This window comes from Oncorhynchus masou, chromosome 19, assembly GCF_036934945.1.
Source record: "Oncorhynchus masou masou isolate Uvic2021 chromosome 19, UVic_Omas_1.1, whole genome shotgun sequence".
NCBI lineage: Eukaryota > Metazoa > Chordata > Actinopteri > Salmoniformes > Salmonidae > Oncorhynchus > Oncorhynchus masou.
Window position 1 is genome coordinate 21492736 of NC_088230.1, and position 18805 is coordinate 21511540.

Genomic DNA, 18805 nt, shown 5'->3' on the forward strand with positions numbered 1-18805 from the left:
GCTATTTCGTGTACAGGGGAACTGATGATCGCAACCGGATTGAGTCTGGTCCTCTGGCCTGAACCTCATAACCTGTCTCTAAAGTTCTTCTATCGAGAACCAAAATAAAGAGGCTAATCTGAAGAATTTATGAGACATGAAAAAATGCCCAATTCTCATTGTGAATGTGACTCATTCTCATTGTGACTGCGAATCATTCTCATTGTGAATGTGAATAATTCTCATTGTGAATGTGAATAATTCTCATTGTGAATGTGACTCATTCTCATTGTGAATGAGAATATCAGGAGTCAGAGAACAGAGTGGTGGGCGGAGCTGTCTGGTGCTGAAATATTTGATTAGACTTTCGCGGGCTCAGCATTACCTGCCCGTATGGTACTCAAATGCCCAAAAGTGCCCACTTTTTGCCATGTGAAAACAGCCACGCACAACACAATACAAACACTAGGCCTATATCATGAACTGTTCGGCTATGAAACTTATGGGTATGAAATTAATAGCTCACTTTGAATAAGCAAACGCTACTCTATAGACATTCAGACATGAAATCATTATGCATAATACCACAGCGGGTATGAGTACAACAGCCATAGACAACCATAAACCTGGCCTACCAAGGCAGGCATGAAAACATGAACTCATCATACATAGCCTAATATCACGGTGGGTATGAATACAGTAGCTCACTTTGAATCAAACACATAGGCCTGACCTTCCAAGGCAGGCATGAAAACATTATGCTAATTTGAAAATAAACAGTATCCAGACTTAACTTTCACATTTTACAGCACAAGTGTAGATGCCTAGGCATGGTGTTGAAGGTGGAGATTATATCACCATAGTCCAAAAAGTCCCCGAGTTCCGTTTCGAAGGACAACCAGGCTACAATTGTTGAGATGTGCAGTCAGCATGCAAGATCTGATGGATGTTTTGATACGGCCTGTAGTGAAAAAAATGGCCTGACCAGTTGCACTAAATTCTTCCACTGCTCTGTCGTTTGCTACATACTTTAGTCTGAGACTGCCATCATTGAAGTAATTTGTGGTGAAGAGGGGCGGGAAGGGGGGTTGTACAAAACAAAATCATCAGTGATTGGATTGTCTCTAACCAATCAGAATATCAAAGCTAATGACATATTTTTAAACTGCCACTTTACCCACATGTGTTCTGGCTCTGGCCCAACCCATCGGTTTCTGGACCAATCAGACTGCCCCGTGTTCACATTCGGTACTCAGATCCAGACTCATTGTGGAGAAGAAACTAACGTTTGTTTGTGTGGCGTTTGGCCAGAGCAAGGAGTCTGCGTAGCCAGGCAAGTGGAGAAGTCTCTCTCAACAGTAAGTTATAGGAAGTGTGATGATGTTCCTTAGTTGTCTATTGATATTAGGAGAAATGTCAGGGCTACAGCTGTCTAAACCTTCAATAAGGGATGGGAATTCCTGACCTCATAAACACGCTTCATTCTGCATCTTCAGCAGAGATATGATGGTGACCACATGGGGCCAGCAGTGATTATTTCAGTGGAAAAGTCCTAGACCCTGGCAGACAGGGAGCTGCTGCTTTCATTTAGTTCTGACCCCAATTAGGTGACTGGCAAATTGTTTGGTCATAAGGCTGTTGGTCGACCTTGATTGTTGTCGTCGTGCAGTAACAAATATATATATATATATATATTTGCGCCCATCTCAGTGAACTAGTCCATTGTGGAGGCCTAGACTAAAAGCCCATTTATGTTTGATCCGAAAAAAATGTAATCGGACGCTCCATAGGGATGGTGTGACACTAATGCAGAGCCTCCAGAGGCATGCAGAGGCCAAATCAAGCACCGTACCGCATGTTCTTGCGCCTCCCAAATTTTGTAACAATGCGGAGGGCTCTGTATAGCTCTGCATTAGCATAATTAGTTAACGGTAGATTGGGGCAGTAGCTCCTGCATATAAACAAACTCACTACCTTGAAAACAGCTCTGCACTGCTCAGCGAAGCTCAATAAGTATGAATGCATTGACTTCTGCTGAGGTCCCATATCACCATAACTGCTGCATGGCCAAGCAGATATGGGATTGATCATGTGCACATTCATTGTTTCATAACTTCATTGTGTGAATTGTTTGCTTTGCTTGTTAGTGTAGATCAATTCCCCATTACATACATCGCCATTAGTACATTTACCGTTAATTCCCATAATTTCTCATCTATAATGTTGTTAATTTGGTTATGGTCATTTATTTTAATGCATTCAATATTATTATTCAAGTATTCCCATTCTCATTGTGTGAGTGGACACTTTTTTGTTGTTGTTGCAGAATGCAAAACCAATGCTACATTTGTGAGAAACAAGTTTTGGTTTATTTCATTCCATTTACGAGGTGTCAATTTAGTCTTGGTCTATTGTTTGGAGCCTCCTGTCAATGTTGAGTAAGGACACACATGCATAGAAGTAGGCCTATAGGCTACCTGGCCTGCGCACAAATGTAGGCATATAAATGTGCTAATTTGGGGATCTGATAGTATTTCTGATTGGCTTAATGCACCACCACTAGTGACCTATGGAGCTTCTCAAAGTCATATTTTCTTCACCTCAAACAGCAAGCAAAGTCTGGTTTTACATCCATTCAGAATAACAATCTTTCCAGCTCTCTCCCTTTCGATAACCACTCAGCGTGAAAGGGAAACATGTCATGCTCTGATCCAGTGGAAACGTCATAAAATAGGCCTACCTCATAAACTCTTATCAGTGCTTGACTTGGACTGAAATATATACTCATTTTGGGTGCTGGTACTGTTTATATTTAGGTGCAGGAGCTCCACAATACTGTTAAGCTAATATTCTATAAGAGGTACATGAGCTCAAGCAGTAGAACATTTGAGGTGCTGGTACTCAGCTCCGGTGTGTTTCTTATCTCTTGCGCAAATAGCCTACAACTGTGTCTGTCCTGAGCTCACTGGCGCTGGAAATTCTAATGGCCAGAATATTTTATACAATGCTCGCGCAAGCTTTGGGCTGGGCCCAAGTTAATAGTTGATGCAATGTTTCAAGTTTGTTGCAGACAGGTCATGTGTAGCTGTAATGTGGTCTGTGTGTAGCTTGTGTAGTGGAGTCAGGCGCAGGATAGCAGATATGAGTAAATAAACGTAATTTACTCAAAATATACAAATATAATACAATGAAGCTAGCCCACATAACGGACCGATTTACATACAAACAATTACTCACAGGGATTAATATGGTAATCTGGGGGAAGCTGTAACCTGTAATATACCTCGTTCAGTCTTCTCAGGACTTTAAATGGCCCCACAAACCTCGGACCCAGCTTCTGGCAGGGCAGTAGGAGGGGCAGGTTTTGGGTCAAGAGCCAGATCCAGGCCTCCCGGGTGGCGCAGTGGTTAAGGGAACTGTACTGTAGCGCCATCTGTGCCATCAGAGACTCTGGGTTCGTGCCCAGGCTCTGTTGTAACCGGCCGCGACCGGGAGGTCCATGGGGCGACGCACAATTGGCCTAGCGTCGTCCGGGTTAAGGAGGGCTTGGTCGGTAGGGATGTCCTTGTCTCATCGCGCACCAGCGACTCCTGTGGCAGGCTGGGCGCAGTGTGCGCTAACCAAGGTTTCCTCCGACACATTGGTGCGGCTAAGTTGGGTTGTATGCGCTGTGTTAAGAAGCAGTGCGGCTAAGTTGGGTTGTGTATCGGAGGAAGCATGACTTTCAACCTTCGTCTCTCCCGAGCCCGTACGGGAGTTGTAGCGATGAGACAAGATTGGACACCACCAAATTGGGGATAAAAAGGGGTAAAAAAAATAAAAAAGAGAGCCAGATCCAGTCCCCCGGTGCGAAGACCGGGGCCTCACTGCGGTGGCGGTCGGTGCTCGCCTTCTGCCGCCTCACGGCCCGTTGCAGGTGCGCATGGGCGGCGTCCCAGGTCTCCTCCGAGCGCTTAAATCATTCGTCCACCGCAGGAGCTTCGGTCTGGCTCTGATGCCAAGGTGCTAGAACCGGCTGATACCCCAGTATGCACTGGAAGGGAGAGAGGTTAGTGGAGGAGTGGCAGAGTGCGTTTTGCGCCATCTCTGCCCAGGGGATGAACTCCGCCCACTCCCCCGGCCGGTCCTGGCAATATGACCACAGAAACCTACCCACATCCTGGTTTACTCTTTCCACCTGCCCGTTACTCTCGGGGTGAAAACCTGAAGTAAGGCTGACCTGGACGTGAACTGGGGACCCTGATCAGAGACTATGTCCTCAGGCACCCCATAGTGCCGGAAGACGTGAGTAAACAGGGCCTCCGCAGTCTGTAGGGCCGTAGGGAGACCGGGCAAAGGGAGGAGACGGCAGGACTTAGAAAACCAATCCACAACGTCCAGGATCGTGGTGTTGCCCTGTGAGGGAGGAAGATCCGTCAGGACGGGTAGGGGTTGTAACTTCCCTCTGGGCAGGTGCCAGGGAGCCTTGCATTGGGCGCACACCGAGCAGGAGGAAACATAAACCCTCACGTCCGTGTCCACCAGTACTTCCCACACACCGTCCGACCGATGCCAGGATGACCAGATGGGGGTGACGTGTGGGCCCAATAGATCAAACGGCGACAGCAGACGGAACGTACAGGCGCCCAGCTGGACACTGGGGGGGGAGTGGGCTCTGTGCGTAACGCCCGCTCGATGTCTGTGTCCAGCTCCCACACCACCGGTGCCACCAGGCAAGAGGCCGGAAGTATGGGAGTGTGATTCATGGACCGCTCCTCTGTGTCATACATCCGGGACAGTGCGTCTGCCTTAGCGTTCTGGGAACCTGGTCTGTAGGACAGAGTGAAAACAAAACGGGTAAAGAACATGGCCCACCTTGCCTGGCAAGGGTTCAGTCTCCTCGCTGCCCGGATGTCCTTCAGCAGTGAGGTCATGGAAGCTGATACCTGACCAAAACCACGGATAAACCTCCGGTAGTAGTTGGCAAACCCGAGAAACCGCTGCACTTCTTTGGTTGGCCAATTACGCACGGCTGAAATGCGGTCACTCTCCATCTCCACCCATGAAGTGGAAATGTGGTACCCTAGGAAGGAGACGGACTGTTAGAAGAACAGACATTTGTCAGCCTTGACACACAGGTCATGCTCCAACATTCGACCAAGCACCCTGCGCACCAGGGACACATGCTCGGCGTGTGTAGCGGAGTATATCAGAATGTCGTCGAACTACACCCTGCTCGTGCAGGTCCCGGAAAATCTCGTCAACAAAGGCCTGGAAGACTGATGGAGCATTCGTCAAACCGTACGGCATGACGAGGTACTCATAGTGCCCTGAGGTGGTACTAAATGCCGTCTTCCACTCGTCCCCCTCCCGGATACGCACCAGGTTGTAAGTGTTCCTGAGATTCAATTTTGTGATGAAGCGCGCCCCGTGCATTGACTCGATCGCACTGGCGATGAGAGGCAGCGGGTAGCTGTACCTCACAGTGATCTGACTGATAACCCGATAGTCAATACACGGGCGCAGACCTACATCCTTCTTCTTCACAAACAATAAACTTGAGGAGGCAGGTGAAGTGGAGGGTCGAATGTATCCCTGCCCCATATGTTTCCATAGCTGCTGTCTCCTCCTGTGACAAAGGATACACGTGACTCCTGGGAAGTGCAGCGTCTACCAGGAGATTTATCGCACAATCCCCCCCATCGATGGGGTGGTAATTGAGTCACCTTCTTCTTACAGAAGGCGAGAGCCAAATCGGCATATTCTGATGGGATACGCACGAGGGAGACCTGGTCTGGACTTTCCACCGTAGTCGCACCGATGGAAACCCCTACACACCTCCCTGAGCACTCTCGTGACCACCCCTTGACAGCCCTCTGTTGCCACCAAATTGTGGGGTCATGACAGGCCAACCAGGGTAGGCCCAGCACCACACAAAACGCTGGAGAATCAATATGGAAGTGACTGATTCTCTCCTTATGACCCTCTTGCGTAACCATACTTAGTGGAGCGGTGACCTCCCTAGTCAACCCTGACCCTAATGGTTGACTATCTAGGGCGTGCACAGGGAAGGGCATATCCACAGGAACAAGGGGAATCGCTAAACTATGGGCAAATGAACGGTCAATAAAATTCCCAGCTGCGCCTGAATCTACGAGTGCCTTATGCGGGGAAAAGTCAGGAAATTTTATAAACACATACATGTGAGTAACAGGGGGCTCTGGGTGAGCCTGGTGCCGACTCACCTGGGGTGACACGATAGTGCCCTGCCTGCTGCCTCGAATCCCTGAGGAACCCCCCCAGCACTGACCAGCATTGTGCCCTCTGCAGCCACAGAAGGTGCAGGGAATGGCCCCTCCTCCGATCGTGTAGCACCTCCCAGGTCCATGGGTGTCGGAGCGGAGATGCTGGGGGATGGAATTGACAGGCCCCGCTCTGGACGTCCGCGGGTAGCCAGCAGGATGTCCAGCCGGATGGACAGGTCCACCAGCTGGTCCAACGTGAGGGTGGTGTCTCAGCAGGCCAACTACCAACGGACATCCTCTCGCAGACTGCATCGGGGCCCTGTAGTTCCATCACGTGCTGGCGACCAGGGTCCGGAAGTCCAAAGCAAAATCCTGCACGCTCCTCGTCCCCTGCCTCAGATGGAACAGACTCTGCGTAATGGTCCAACGCGTCTCCTTCACTCCATACGGAGTTGGCCCACCCCAGGACTTTGCCTGAGAGGCAGGAGACGAGGGTGGGCACGATTTCACGTCCCGAAGGAGCCGGGTGGACGGTCGCCAGGTAGAGCTCAAGCTGGAGTAGGAACCCCTAGCATCCAACAGCCGTACCGTCATACTCCCTTGGGAGCGCGAGCCGAATCCTGCTGGGACCTGGTGAAGGAGGGGTGGACAGTGGAGCCTGCTGTATTGGGGCTAGTGGAGGTGCTGGACGACCTCCTCCTCTCTCCCAACGATCCATCGTCTGCAGCACGCGATCCATGGCGGTGCCCAGATGTTGCAATATGGTCGCTTGCTGCTGGATGCGCTCCTCTATCGCCACAGGGAGGGCATCTGCTCCTGCTGACTCCATTCTTGATGAGTAATTCTGTAATGTGGTCTGTGTGTAGCTTGTGTAGAGGAGTTAGGCGTAGGACAGCAGATATGAGTAAATAAACGTAATTTACTCAAAATAGACAAATATAATACAATAAAGCAAGCCCACATAACGGACCGATTTACATACAAACAAACAAAGGGGGAACAAAGGGTTAAATAATGAACAAGTAATTTGGGAATTGAAAGCAGGTGTGTAAGACGAAGACAAAACAAATGGTAAATGAAAAGTGGATTGGCGATGGCTAGAAGGCCGGTGACGTCGACCGCCGAACGCCACCAGAACAAGGAGAGGGACTGACATCGTTATTTTTATTTTGATATTTTCTACCTGCAGGCTGCAATGTTATGTGTTGGCTTTATGTAGGCTAATTTTACGTAGTTGGCAATAGAAGTTACTTTTTAGGTTTGTATAATTTTCATTTAGATTTGGATAAAATTTTGATTAACCACAACACAATTTTTGAGATATGAAGACATTATTATAAATTAAATGGAACCATTTCATGAAAATGTACATATAAAAACTGTCATGCAGATCAGTAGAAATGGGAAGATAAATTGGCATTCCACATGAGAAAGGTTGCAGACTCCTCGTGTAGCCTATTATTGGCAACTTCAGGAGATTAATGGCAGAATCTGCGAGAGGTGAATAGTTAGGTCAGGTTTTTTTATTCTAGTTATGTAGATCTCTGGCGCCCTCTTGAGGCATTTGTCTTATTTCATCAAACCGTAAGCTTTAAGCATCAGACAAGCTCAATGCATACAGTGGTAGGAAAAAGTATGTGAACCCTTTTTGAATTACCTGGATTTCTGCATAAATTGCTCATCAAATTTGATCTGATCTTCATCAGATCACAACAATAGACAAACATAGTGTGCTTAACCTCTAGCGTCGCGCAATCCCGTATCCGGGAGCGTTATCATAGCCTCAAGCTCATTAGCATAACGCAACGTTAACTATTCATGAAAATCGCAAATGAAATTAAATAAATATATTGGCTCACAAGCTTAGCCTTTTGTTAACAACACTGTCATCTCAGATTTTCAAAATATGCTTTTCAACCATAGCTACACAAGCATTTGTGTAAGAGTATTGATAGCTAGCATAGCATTAAGCCTAGCATTCAGCAGGCAACATTTTCACAAAAACAAGAAAAGCATTCAAATAAAATCATTTACCTTTGAAGAACTTTGGATGTTTTCAATGAGGAGACTCTCAGTTAGATAGCAAATGTTCAGTTTTTCCAAAAAGATGATTTGTGTAGGAGAAATCGCTCCGTTTTGTTCATCACGTTTGGCTAAGAAAAAAAAACGAAAATTCAGTCATTACAACGCCAAACCTTTTTCCAAATTAACTCCATAATATCGACAGAAACATGGCAAACGTTGTTTAGAATCAATCCTCAAGGTGTTTTTCACATATCTATTCGATGATAAATCATTCGTGGCAGTGGCCTTTCTCTTCTGAACCAAATGGAAAAGTGGACGCAGCTGGAGATTGCGCAATAATTTTGACGGAGGACACCAAGCGGACACCTGGTAAATGTAGTCTCTTATGGTCAATCTTCCAATGATATGCCTACAAATACGTCACAATGCTGCAGACACCTTGGGGAAACGACAGAAAGTGTAGGCTCATTCCTGGCGCATTCACAGCCATATAAGGAGACATTGGACACAGCGCATTCAAAATCTGGGGCATTTCCTGTATGAAATTTCATCTTGGTTTCGCCTGTAGCATTAGTTCTGTGGCACTCAAAGATAATATCTTTGCAGTTTTGGAAATGTCAGAGTGTTTTCTTTCCAAAGCTGTCAATTATATGCATAGTCGAGCATCTTTTCGTGTCTTGTTTAAAACGGGAACGTTTTTTTGATCCAAAAATTAAATGTGCGCCCCCTATATTGAAGAAGTTAAACTAATAACGCACAAATTATAGAATATTCCTGTCTATATTGAAAACATAATTTAAACATTCACAGTGTAAGTTGGAAAAAGTATGTGAACCTCTAGACTAATGACTACTCCTAAAGCAAATTAGTGTCAGAAGTCAGCTAACCTGGAGTCTAATCAATGAGTCCAGATTGGAGATGCTGGTTAGAGCTGCCTTGCCCTATAAAAAAAAACATTCACAAAATGTGTGTTTGCTATTCACAAGAAGCATTGCCTGATGTGAACCATTCCTCGGACAAAAGAGATCTCAGAAGACCTAAGATTAAGAATTGTTGACTTGCATGATGTCGGAAAGGGTTACAAAGATATCTCTAAAAGCCTTGATGTTCATCAGTCCACGGTAAGACCAATTGTCTATAAATGGAGTATATATATCTCTAACAAATGAGCCTTCCATAGTGGCCTCGGAGAAATGTGTACACAGTTTTACAGAAAAGAGCGTGCTTTGTCAAACTGTATGCCAGCTAAAAAAAACTGTCCATATTGAGTGGTGCAGCGGTCTAAGACAATGCATCTCAGTGCTTGAGGCATCACTACAGACCTGGTTAGATTCCAGACTGTATCACAACCGGCCGTGATTGGGAGTCCCGTAGGGCACCGCACAATTGCCCCAGCGTCGTCCGCGTTTGGGCTTGGCCGGGGTAGGCCGTCATTGTAAATAAGAATTTGTTCTCAACTGACTTGCCTACTTAAATAAAGGTTAAAAAAAATGTATTCCAAAACGAGGATGACTCATATTTTTGGTTGTGTGGGTGGTTCGTCAACTACAGTTCAGACAAATGTGCAGGTGGCCTCGTGATGACATGCTCACCATGACAAGGCCGGGCTGGGCGATGTTGAGCTGGGCTGTGGAAGTCAAAGCAGTAGTTAACCTCATGGGCTGACGATGACTCTGACAGATTTGGTTTAACCAATGGAGGTAGTGGAGCAGGTGTTGTGGGGTGGGGGGTGTAGTGGTACCATATGATTGCGATAAAACAAATTAGCCTCCTACTGCATTTTTCAACATTTCTGTTTAGTCAGGAGACAATACAAACTACAAATCTAATTCATGTACTTAATGATATGCATATATATAAAATGAAATAAATGAATTTGATTTGTTGTTTGTAATATACATTGCTCAACAAAATAAAGGGAACACTTGAACAACACAATGTAACTCCAAGTCAATCACACTTCTGTGAAATCAAACTGTCCACTTTGGAAGCAACACTGATTGACAATAAATTTCAAATGCTGTTGTGCAAATGGAATAGATAACTGGTGGAAATTATAGGCAATTAGCAAGACACCCCCATTACATGAGTGGTTCTGCAGGTGGTGACCACAGACCACTTCTCAGTTCCTATGCTTCCTGGCTGATGTTTTGGTCACTTTTGAATGCTGGCGGTGCTTTCACTCTAGTGGTAGCATGAGACGGAGTCTACAACCCACACAAGTGGCTCAGGTAGTGCAGCTCATCGAGGATGGCACATCAATACGAGCTGTGGCAAGAAGGTTTGCTGTGTCTGTCAGCGTAGTGTTCAGAGCATGGAGGCGCTACCAGTACATCAGGAGACGTGGAGGAGTCCGTAGAAGGGCAACAACCCAGCAGCAGGACTGCTACCTCAGCCTTTGTGCAAAGAGGAGCAGGAGGAGCACTGCCAGAGCCCTGCAAAATGACCTCCAGCAGGCCACAAATGTGCATGTGTCTGCTCAAACGGTCAGAAACAGACTCCATGAGGGTGGTATGAGGGCCCGCCGTCCACAGGTGGGGGTTGTGCTTACAGCCCAACACCGTGCAGGACGTTTGGCATTTGCCAGAGACCACCAAGATTGGCAAATTCGCCACTGGCGCCCTGTGCTCTTCACAGATGAAAGCAGGTTCATAATGAGCACATGTGACAGACGTGACAGAGTCTGGAGACGCCGTGGAGAACGTTCTGCTGCCTGCAACATCCTCCAGCATGACCGGTTTGGCGGTGGGTCAGTCATGGTGTTGGGTGGCATTTTTTGGGGGGGCCGCACAGCCCTCCATGTGCTTGCCAGAGGTAGCCTGACTGCGATTAGGTACCGAGATGAGATCCTCAGACCCCTTGTGACACTACATGCTGGTGCGGTTGGCCCTGGGTTCCTCCTAATGCAAGACAATGCTAGACCTCATGTGGCTGGAGTGTGTCAGCAGTTCCTGCAAGAGGAAGGCACTGATGCTATGGACTGGCCCGCCCGTTCCCTAGACCTGAATCCAATTGAGCACATCTGGGACATCATGTCTCGCTCTATCCACCAACGCCACGTTGCACCACAGACTGTCCAGGAGTTGGCGGATGCTTTAGTCCAGGTCTGGGAGGAGATCCCTCAGGAGACAATCCGCCACCTCACCAGGAGCATGCCCAGGCTTTGTAGGGAGGTCATACAGGCACGTGGAGGCCACATACACTACTGAGCCTCATTTTGACTTGTTTTAAGGACATTACATCAAAGTTGGATCAGCCTGTAGTGTGGTTTTCCACTTTAATTTTGAGTGTGACTCCAAATCCAGACCTCCATGGGTTGATAAATTTGATTGCCATTGATAATTTTTGTGTGATTTTGTTGTCAGCACATTCAACTATGTAAAGAAAAAAGTATTTAATAAGAATATTTCATTCATTCAGATCTAGGATGTGTTATTTTAGTGTTCCCTTTATTTTTTTGAGCAGTGTATATAAATAAAACCATCTTGATTGGCTGGCCCTCTGCCTGGCCTGGCCCTGCTGTGAATCCACTTCTGGTTGAGACTGCATGATAAGGGGGCTAATTAAAGGTGCACTTGCTGACTCTCGTTCCGTGTGTCAGTTTATCTTCATTAAAATGTGGTTTGTGCCAAAGGAGTCTTACTCATATCCACCCGAAAGGCATCAGTTTGCTAGTGGAGGGAGGGATGGAGAGAGGGAAGATTATAGGAGAGTCCTGCTGAGAGCAGGATCTCAGCTAAATCTGGCATTTCCCTCCACCCTCTGGAGCCCAGCCAGAACTCAAGATCCATCCAGGGGCCCCAGGGCTGGGCGATTTGTGGAGACAGACAGTGAGGAGTGTGTTGGTATCCCCTAGGTAGTCTTAAATCAGGCACCTAAACACTCTCCTCTCTCAGTAGTCAGGGCTGAACGAGAACAGACACTACTATTAGTAATTCACTGGCTTACCTGGACTTTTATGGTACTTCCTGCTCACCCAGGTTATTATAGTTTTGCTTTTTATGTTCGTTTTTATTTCAATTTGTTTTTTATTAGTAGTCCTGACACTTAGAGGAAGACCCACAAAATTGTCAGACTCCAGTCATCCAAGTCATAGACTGTTCTCTCTGCTACCGCACGGCAAGCGGTACCAGAGTGCCAAGTCTAGGTCCAAAAGGCTCCTTAACAGCTTCTACCCCCAAGTCATAAGACTGCTGAACAATTAATCAAATGGACACCCAGACTATCACTTTACCACTACCTACATGTACAAATTACCTCGACTAACCTGTACCCCCGCACATTTACTCTGTATTTAGCCTTGTTATTGTTATGTAATTCTACTGTGTTACTTTTTATTTTTACTTTATTTTATTTAGTAAATATTTTCTTAACTCTATTTCTTGAACTGCACTTAAGGGCTTGTAAGTAAGCATTTCACGGTGATAAGGTCTACACCTGTTGTATTCTGCGCATGTGACTAATACAATTTGATTTGAGATGAGAGTGCTGCAAAGTTGTGATAATGGGTATAACTTGTGTATTCAGCCATATCAGTCAAATAGGCTATACAACGTGTGGTGGTGTCATTGTCATTCAGTAGTCCCTCCCTGCAGTCAATGACCAAAAGCCCCCTATTTGGCCTCATGGCTGGAATGTTATTCATCTTTTTCATATATATTCAAGAGCAGGTTGTGTCTCAGCCGATGGCAGGTACAACACAAAAACTCAGATAATGTCAAATATGTCGAAGCTACAACTTATGTGTTTAGAATGGACTTTTAAGGTAAAAAAAACACACAAAAAAACGTTTTATTTAAAAAAAATGTTTTAAAGAAATTATTAAATAGTTTGACAACCCTGTTAAGATTTAAAATTATATCAATCTCAACCGTTTATCTCAAATAGATTTACCCTAAAGTCTACGATAGCCTGAGAATATAAGGTATCAGCAACAATCTGAATAAATATAGATTGATTCTTTCTTCAGATCCTAGAAGTGCAGATCCAGCATTTTGAGCCATGTGGAAAGAAGTTGGAAGAAAAACACATTTAAATGTGTCTATTATCGGCTCGTGTGTCACGTTAGCATGAATGATTCAGGAGACAGGTACAGGAATAGTTTTTTTATTATACCTCAAATTACGGCGTAACATGTAAGGGCACGGGGACAAAGACCAAACAAATGTGTAACAAAAACAGAGTTGAAACCCAAACAAAAGACCAAGGAGTACCTTGAATAAATAACACTAGCGCACAATGATTATCACATGGGACCAGACCCGTAATCATCTGCGCGATCCACAAAGGCACGAAAGCCCAAAAACACAGCACGGGTATTCACACGCACCAATGGACATTGTAACAATAATCGACAGCAGCATGGTGAACAAAGGGCACATATATACAAATACAATCTGTGGGAATAGAGGCCACATGTGCATAATGGAAGTTCCAGAGGGATCTGTGACATCGTGGGATTCTGTCTTTGTCTCTTCCTCTGTCACTGCCCCCGCCTCTACTCAGCCAGACAGAAAACAGATGGAGTGTCAGGGTCTATCTCCATCAGATACCGCTCCGCTTACATCATCCCCCGTCCGCCACTCGAGACCACTCCGCCTCATCGTTGTTTCTAGAAGGGCAATCGATGACAAGCATGGAACCTCGGTCTCACAGAGTGTCAGGGCCAGTGGTGTGGAGCGCTGATTGTTCTGCTGAAGTGAAGTGGTGGAAGTCGAGTGTAAAAGGTAACAGAATCCCCTCATTGGTGGTCTGGCCCTGTGACAGACAGGCAGACAGACTGGATGATGCATGGACGAGTTGATCAGTAGCTCCATGCCTTGCTGACCCAGAAGCAGCCCAACATAATGATGTGACAAGCACACGGGTGGTCTGCAGCAACTGTTCACACAGGGAGGATCTATCTATCCGCATGGTGTGACTGTCACTGAGTGACTAGGCCGGAAGGTGAGGAGAGTGATAGGGTGACTCTTCCACTGTGAAGAGACTGATAATTGAGAGCAGCAGACTACAGCAGTAGCTCTCTCTTCAAAGTAAACCCAGTCTGAGGATATTGTGAAGGTGATTAAATGTTCAGAGGAAGGTGCGCTCAAGGAATCACTGTAAATATTGACTCAGTAAACAGCTATAATTCAAACTGGTACAAATATTTTGAAATAAATAGATTTTTTCCAGATCTGCTGTGCAAGTTGGTTTGATAATGAGCAGTGTTTCCCCTACAATTTTCTTCCGCAGTGGTGGCAAAGTCAGCGTGGGGGGGGTTGCCTGGTAGTGGGCGGGGCTATTGGCGCAGTCTCTGACCCGAACATTTTTGAGGACCTCGTCTTTGTCGCAGAGACAGTATCTTTGTTTTAAAGCAAATTTCCTGTAATTCTACAAATTGGTGGAGAGAACAGTATAAACGTTTTCTTCTATTCTACATCTTTTGTCATAGCATATGAACACGACATAAGCCATCTGAATGACTCAAACATTATAACAAAATCAATGAGGGCCCCATGACAGCTTGATGATGAGAGGTCTAAGGAGAATGGCAAGAATCTTGCAAGCTAGCAGGCGGGCCACAAACAGGCAAACATCAGCACAGTACAACAGTGGTGTGCAGAACGCACAACTTGTCGGTCCTTGTCACAGATACGCTATTGCAGCAGACGACCACACCGGGTTCCACTCCTATCAACTAAAAACAGGAAGTGGCTCCAGTGGGCAAAAAATATAGCCTGGTCTGACAAATCCCAGTTCCGGTTGCATCATGCTGATGGCAAAGTCTGGATTTGGCAGTCCATGGGGAGGCTGACCATAGATGTGAAAGGCACACCGCACCAGTCCAAGCAGTCCATGGCCCATCCTGCCTGGTGTCAACGGTACTGGTTGGTGGTGGTGTAATGTTGTGGGGAATGTTTTCCTGGCACATGTTACCAATTGAGCAACGTGTCCATGCCCCGAAGAATTCAGATTGTTCTGGAGGCAAAGGGAGGTCCAACCCAGTACTAGATGGGTGTACCTAATAAACTGAACACTGAGTGTATAGCTTCATTATCATTTATACATGCTTTATAACTGGTTTTAGTCATTTAAGTTATATTTGTTATTTTGGGGGGGGAGTGGCGGCAACTATAATAAGTAATATATATATTGTAATATAATAAATAAAATGGAGTTAAGCAGAGGCTAAATGAATATAGGGTAAACACTGAAAAGGAGAGCAGCTCAGGTCAAGTGAACTCAAATTAAGGTAGTTTGGTGTTAGTAAGAGACTTGATCAATGGACCGTCTCACTTTAAGGCCAAGTCCTCTGTTTAGGGGATGTTGGTATTTATTTGTTGGTATATATATATATATATATATTTATAAAAAGTATAAAAAAGTATTATTTACCTCAAGTCTGAAATCATCCAAGAAGCTAGCCAGAAACTCCAAACTCCAAGAAGATAGCCAGAAACTAGCCAGAAGCTAGCCAGAAACTAGCCAGAAGCTAGCCAGAAACTAGCCAGAAGCTAGCCAGGAGCTAGCCAGGAGCTGGGTCAGGAGCTGGCCGGAAACTGGCCAGAAGCTAATCCAGAAGCTAATCGGAAGCGAGTTGGAGTTTTCGTCGATTCCGGAGCGAGCATCGGTTGTTCCAGAGCTGGCCAGCTGAGGAGTTCCATCAATCGCTCCTGGGCTGCGGTCACCTGTACGGACCCGTTTTGCTGCCTGCGCGGAGCCCCGCCGGGCCTTCACGGCTGAACTGCCGACGTTGTCTACCCGAGGGAGTTATCCGTCTGGTTCCTCCGTCGCGACGTTGCCTGGGCGCCCATCTGCGGCCTGCTAGCCATTAGCTGTCTTATCGGCTGCTATCTGAATAGATAATCTGACAATTTATTTATTCATTTGTATTGTTATTGTTATTTTTTTCTTCTTCTGGGCCTCTAGCTATATCTATTGTTTTTATTTTTGCTGTTGTGTGATTTGGATTGGTCCCCTCTACCACACGGAACCCCACTAATCTACTGACGGAGCGCAAGAGGTGGCTAATAACAGATTATCCATCCTATGCTAGCTTGCTACCGATGGCCTGGCTGGCTGTCTGGATCGCCGTGACCCCCAACCAACCTCTCCACTCTGGACCATTTTGATCACTCGACTAAGCATGCCTCTCCTTAATGTCAATATGCCTTGTCCATTGCTGTTCTGGTTAGTGTTTATTGGCTTATTTCACTGTAGAGCCTCTAGTCCTGCTCACCATACCTTATCCAACCTATTAGTTCCACCACACGCATGCAATGACATCTCCTGGTTTCAATGATGTTTCGAGAGACAATATCTCTCTCTTCATCACTCAATACCAAGGTTTACCTCCACTGTATTCACATCCTACCATACCTTTGTCTGTACATTATACCTTGATGCTATTTTATCGCCCCAGAAACCTTCTTTTACTCTCTGTTCCAGACGTTCTAGACGACCAATTCTTATTGCTTTCAGCCGCACCCTTATTCTACTCCTCCTCTGTTCCTCTGGCGATGTAGAGGTGAATCCAGGCCCTACAGTGCCTTGCTCCACTCCTATTCCCCAGGCGCTCTCTTTTGACGACTTCTGTAACCGTAATAGCCTTGGTTTCATGCATGTTAACATTAGAAGCCTCCTCCCTAAGTTTGTTCTATTCACTGCTTTAGCACACTCTGCCAACCCGGATGTTCTAGCTGTGTCTGAATCCTGGCTTAGGAAGACTACCAAAAATTCTGAAATTTTAATTCCAAACTACAACCTTTTCAGACAAGATAGAACTGCCAAAGGGGCGGTGTTGCAATCTACTGCAAAGATAGCCTGCAGAGTTCTGTCCTACTATCCAGGTCTGTACCCAAACAATTTGAACTTCTACTTTTAAAAATCCACCTCTCTAAAAACAAGTCTCTCACCGTTGCAGTCTGCTATAGACCACCCTCTGCCCCCAGTTGTGCTCTGGACACCATATGTGAACTGATTGCCCCCCATCTATCTTCAGAGCTCGTGCTGCTAGACGACCTAAGCTGGAACATGCTTAACACCCCAGCCATCCTACAATCTATACTTGATGCCCTCAATCTCACACAAATTATCAATGAACCTACCAGGCACCTCCCCAAAGTCTTAAACACGGGCACCCTCATAGATATCATCCTAACCAACTTGCCCTCTAAATACACCTCTGCTGTCTTCAACCAAGATCTCAGCGATCACTGCCTCATTGCCTGCATCCGTAATGGGTCAGCGGTCAAACGACCCCCACTCATCACTGTAAAATGCTCCCTGAAACACTTCAGCGAGCAGGCCTTTCTAATCGACCTGGCCGGGGTATCCTGGAAGGATATTGATCTCATCCCGTCAGTAGTGGATGCCTGGATATTTAAAAAAAATGCCTTCCTAACCATCTTAAATAAACATACCCCATTCAAGAAATTTAGAACCAGGAACAGATATAGCCCTTGGTTCTCCCCAGACCTGACTGCCCTTAACCAACACAAAAACATCCTATGGCGTTCTGCATTAGCATCGAACAGCCCCCGTGATATGCAGCTGTTCAGGGAAGCTAGAAACCATTATACACAGGCAGTTAGAAAAGCCAAGGCTAGCTTTTTCAAGCAGAAATTTGCTTCCTGCAACACTAACTCAAAAAGTTCTGGGACACTGTAAAGTCCATGGAGAATAAGAACACCTCCTCCCAGCTGCCCACTGCACTGAAGATAGGAAACACTGTCACCACTGATAAATCCACCATAATTGAGAATTTCAATAAGCATTTTTCTACGGCTGGCCATGCTTTCCACCTGGCTACTCCTACCCCGGTCAACAGCACTGCACCCCCCACAGCAACTTGCCCAAGCCTTCCCCATTTCTCCTTCTCCCAAATCCGTTCAGCTGATGTTCTGAAAGAGCTGCAAAATCTTGACCCCTACAAATCAGCCGGGCTAGACAATCTGGACCCTTTCTTTCTAAAATTATCTGCCGAAATTGTTGCCACCCCTATTACTAGCCTGTTCAACCTCTCTTTCGTGTCGTCTGAGATCCCCAAAGATTGGAAAGCAGCTGCGGTCATCCACCTCTTCAAAGGGGGGGACACTCTTGACCCAAACTGCTACAGACCTATATCTATCCTACCATGCCTTTCTAAGGTCTTCGAAAGCCAAGTCAACAAACAGATTACCGACCATTTTGAATCTCACCCTACCTTCTCTGCTATGCAATCTGGTTTCAGAGCTGGTCATGGGTTCACCTCAGCCACACTCAAGGTCCTAAACGATATCTTAACCGCCATCAATAAGAAACATTACTGTGTAGCCGTGTTCATTGATCTGGCCAAGGCTTTCGACTCTGTCAATCACCACATCGGCAGACTCGACAGCCTTGGTTTCTCAAATGATTGCCTTGCCTGGTTCACCAACTACTTCTCTGATAGAGTTCAGTGTGTCAAATCGGAGGGTCTGCTGTCCGGACCTCTGGCAGTCTCTATGGGGGTGCCACAGGGTTCAATTCTTGGACCGACTCTCTTCTCTGTATACATCAATGAGGTCGCTCTTGCTGCTGGTGAGTCTCTGATCCACCTCTACGCAGACGACACC

General features: G+C 46.1%; 1 protein-coding gene across 1 annotated transcript in view; it reads left to right on the top strand.

Annotated features, from left to right (window-relative positions):
• Positions 1 to 18805, top strand: part of LOC135505997 (solute carrier family 35 member F1-like) — a 155078-nt gene that overhangs the window by 87245 nt on the left and 49028 nt on the right. The window lies entirely within an intron of this gene.